The sequence below is a fragment of the Macaca thibetana genome, chromosome 6, assembly GCF_024542745.1.
Source record: "Macaca thibetana thibetana isolate TM-01 chromosome 6, ASM2454274v1, whole genome shotgun sequence".
Lineage (NCBI taxonomy): Eukaryota > Metazoa > Chordata > Mammalia > Primates > Cercopithecidae > Macaca > Macaca thibetana.
In genome coordinates, this window is record NC_065583.1 from 26,560,102 (window position 1) to 26,564,624 (window position 4,523).

General features: G+C 44.0%; 1 pseudogene; it reads left to right on the forward strand.

The window, feature by feature from the left end:
- Positions 1–1,011: 1,011 nt before the first annotated feature.
- Positions 1,012–2,155, forward strand: LOC126956745 (60S ribosomal protein L6-like; annotated as a pseudogene).
- The last annotated feature ends 2,368 nt before the right edge of the window (positions 2,156–4,523 follow it).

Consider the following 4,523-nt stretch of genomic DNA (forward strand, 5'->3'; position numbering starts at 1 on the left):
GGTCGTCCAACTTGGAGGTCACTCACTTCATCTTTTATCATGACCTCCTTCCTCCAAATTATCCTTGAAGGTGGACACCTGGTACATCGTGGACATCAGCAGGCCTTGCATTTTGACCCTATTGGCCAATCCTCAATCTCAAGTCTCTCTAAATTAGCCATTAATAGCTACCATTTATTAAGCACTATTATACACTGAGCACTGTCCTAGGAGCTTTATGGATATCATCACACAACAACTCTAAGTAAGAGATAAATGCTAAAGTCATTTCCACTTCATAAATGAGGAAACTGAGGCTGAGAAAAATTAAATGATTGCTCCCAGGTCATACAGCTAGTAAGTGGCAGAGCCCCTTGCCACAGAGCCAATGACATTTCATTCAGACACTCAAGGAAATGATAGACATAGTAGATTCTTTTGTGATCCTCCAGCCATCCGTGTTGTTGTGTTGAACCAACAAAGCATTTGATTGTCAAAATCTAAAACACCAAAAAGATAAAAAGATTATTTTCTTACTATTACCAACAATGGCTTAAAATAGATGTCATGGGCATTTTTCTTTTAGCTACCCAGCAGATGAAATTCTTTATCACCTTTGGGGAATTCTGCTGGCCCCTAACCTTAAGCACCTTGTTAAAGAGCCTGAAAATGTAGTGCTGTCTTCTTTTTTTCTTTCTTCTTCTTTCTTTCTTTCTTTCTTTCTTTTGAGACAGGATCTCACTGCACTCCAGGCTGGAGTGCAATGGCGCAACCACAGCTCACTGTAGCCTTAACTTCTGGGCTCCAGCGATCCTCCCACCTCAACTCCCAAGGAGCTGAGACTATAGGCACATGCCATCACACCCAGCTAGTTTTTATATTTTTTTTGTAGAGGTGAAATTTTGTCATGTTGGCCAGGTTGGTCTCAAACCCCTGAGTTAAAGCGATTGCCTGCCTCAGTCTCCCAAAGTGCTGGGATTACAGGCATGAGCCACCGCACCCAGCCTGGTGCTGTCTTTCTCATCTTATAAGATGGTGGGTGAAAAAGTTGAGAAGCCAGATACTAAGGAGAAGAAACCTGAATCCAAGAAAGCTGATGCTAGTGGCAAGGTAACAAAGGGTAACCTCAAGGCCAAAAAACCCAAGAAAGGGAAGCCCCACTGCAGCTGAAATCCTGTCCTCATCAGAGGAATTGACAGATATTCCCGACCTGCTATGTGTTCCAGAAAGGCACGTACAAGAGGAAGTACTCAGCGGCTAAATCCAAGATTGAAAAGGAGAAGGTTCTTGCAACTGTTACAAAACCAGTTGGTGGTGACAAGAATGGTGGTGCCCCAGTGGTTAAACTTCACAAGATGCCTTATCATCCTACTGGAGATGTATCTAAAAAGTTGTTGAGCAGCCAGGCATGGTAGCTCATGCCTGTAATCCCAGCACTGTGGGAGGCTGAGGTGGGCAGATCACCAGAAGTCAGGAGTATGAGACCAGTCTGGTCAACATAGTGAAACCCCTTCTCTACTAAAAATACAAAAATTAGGAGTGGTAGTACGCACCTGTAGTCCCAGCTACTTGGGAGGCTGAGGCAGGAGAATCGCTTGAACCCAGGAGGCGAGAGGTAGCAGTGAGCCGAGATCGCACCATTGCACTCCAGCCTGGGTGACACAGTGAGACTCTGCCTCAAAAAAACAAAAACAAAAACAAAAAAACCCTGCAGTCAGCATGCCAGAAAACTGCAAGCATCGCTCCCAGGACCATTCTGCTCTTCCTCACTGGGCGCCACAGAGGCAAGATGGTTCTCCCGGAGCAGCTAGCTGGGCAGTGGCTCTTACTTGTGACTGGACCTCTGGTCCTCAATTGAGTTTCTCTGTGAAGAACACACCAGTAATTTGTCACTGTCACCTCTATAAAAATTGGTATCAGTCAGCAATGTGAAAATCCCAAAACGTCTTACTGATGCTTACTTCAAGAAGAAACTGCAGAAGCCCAGACACCACGAAGGTGAGATCTCTGGTGCAGAAAAAGAGAAATAGGAAGTTATGGAGAGGTGTCTGGTTGATCAGAAAGGTGTGGGCTGGCAAATTTTACCAATATCAAAGCTATTCCTCAGTTCCAGGGCTAACTGTGATCTGTGTTTGCCCTGACGAGTAGAATTTATCCTCACACATTGATGTTCTAAATTTCTTAAGAATATTCTAATTAAATAACTGATACATTTTTTTAATGTGGTGCTCACCTTCCCAACCCCTCTTGAAAGCAGGGCACCCAGGACTTTGAAACAGCAGTTAGAAATGCAGAGAATAGGAGACTGCAAAGAATCCATCCTGGGGGCAGGTGATAGCAAAACAAAATCCCATTCCCAGGAGAAGTAGGGTCAGCCTGTGTGTAGCTAGCAGCACCTCTGCGGGCTGTGGTAATCAGGCTCAGTGGCAAGCACTGCAGGGACCCTGTCAGTCTGGTTCTGTGGCCAGGGGCTATTCACAATTCTAGCGTTGGTCCTGGTTGCCCACTCTCCTTTTGATCTTGCCCAATCCTCCAGCCTTTCAGGTCACTGTAGGGGGCTGTCCCATGGCCTTTCCATACATTTCTTCTCTGCTTATATCAGTCAGTTTCTGCTGCTTGCTCTGATTAGACCAGGGAGTTGGAAGTCTAGGAGGCAAATGCCTCAATTCTCCACAGTCCCTTGCCAGTCGCTTCACTGAAGGGGAGCAGGGGGACCTAATTCTAGGATAAAATTCAGATTGTAGAATTTTGGCACCCTTAGATAAGACTATCGGTTTAATTATGACTCACAAATAGGATAGATCGGATTCTCGTTTCTCTGGCTAGCCAGAATGGGACTCTGAAGTAATTCATTTGTACTTGGCTACTCCAGGTAAATTTACCAGCCCTATAGATGCCTGTTGGAGCTCAGAAAACAATACCCTAAAATGAAAGCCTCAGAAGCAAACGTTTCTCCCTGACCTGCTCCTGCCCTCCTGTCTCTCAGTCCCATTCACCTACAAGGCTAGCCAGAGAAACTAGAATCTCTCTTCCCCGAGGTAGGTCATAGGAACCAGAACCCCTTTTCCTTAAAGCCAGCCATAAAACCTAAAAATATTGTTCTAACTTTCCCCCACTTTTCTGCGTGAAAACTGGCCATAAAGAAATGATCTGATCTATTTTATTTGTGAGTCATAAGACCCCCATTCCAGACAGGGTCCTGCCCCTCACCCAGAAGAAAGGAATGCTGCTCAGATGGACCAAGAAGAACCTAGACAGACAGGCCTCGCTGAGTTTCACTACTCAGTCATGCACGTTTTGCCCAATCCTATTACCACACAGCTGTCCATACTTCGTCGAACCTATGCATAAAAATGGATAGTTTTTATGCTGTATCTTTGGGTCTTCATTCTAAAGGTTCTCTTGCATACACGTTAAATAAATTTGTATGCCTTTTCTCTAATTAATCTGTATCACCTCAGTGATTTTCAGCAAATCTTCAATGGCCCTTGGCCCCTACATGCCCTAAATGGTCCAGGTTTCATCTTAGAAACAGGGAGCTGGATTTCAGCAGATCCCAAGCATTTGCAGAAATCAAAATATCTTGGGGAACAGGATCCTATGTCTCCAGATTAAAGAGAAAATGTTTGGCTGATACCTAACAAGGCAAGAAAACTTCTTAAGTGAAGGAGGCTTTTGCAAAAGAAAATATTCTTCAAAAATCAAGTGAATAGAAGCTGAAATTGAAAGGATGCTTTACTGTCTCTGACTCTACACTGTTCAAGGCTATATGCCTTTGGGGAGTGGGTTTTACACATGCATGGGCTACAAAACAATTTTTTAATGTTTTCTACACAGAAAAGTTACCCATTGAAATTCCCAGCTGCTTACAATTGTGTTTCTGGTAAGATATCCACACATACGTTTTCTATTCAACTGTAAGTTGGCAAATGTCTTTTACGTGTTAAGCACTTTGCTAGGCCCTAGGAACACAGAGTTGAATGAGGTCAGTCCTTGTCCCTGAGAATTAAAAGCTAAGAGTAATACAAAGTGCAATGAGAACACTGGAGATGAGGAGTTGCCTGGAGAAACCTAGAAAGGCAAGCAACATTTAAACAAACCTCAAAGGAACAATAAACAAGTTGATTCTTAATAAGTCATCAACCTTGTCATTTTACATGCTGCAGATGCCTACATCCATTTCCCCCATCCTAATAACACTCTAATGTATTTCCTTCTGGGAATTTACCCAGAAGGAAAATGTATATGTATCAATATGTATAACCATGGGAAAATAATTCCAGGTACCCACCCCCGGTACAAAAGCTGAAGTCACCAGAGATTTTCCCTCCAGTCACAAAACAACCAGGGTACAGACCTGCAGCCTAGGCTCAGCTAGTTGTTTTTTGGGACTTTGAGTCTAGAACAAATGCAGAGAGAGAAGGAAGAGTTGATGGTAGACCAACCAGGAGACAAGTCAGACTCTTACTGCCATGAGGCCATTGCAGGGGTCCCTGCTGCTCAATCCTCCCAAGTCTTGTTAGGTTCTTGCCCCTTCTCAAACA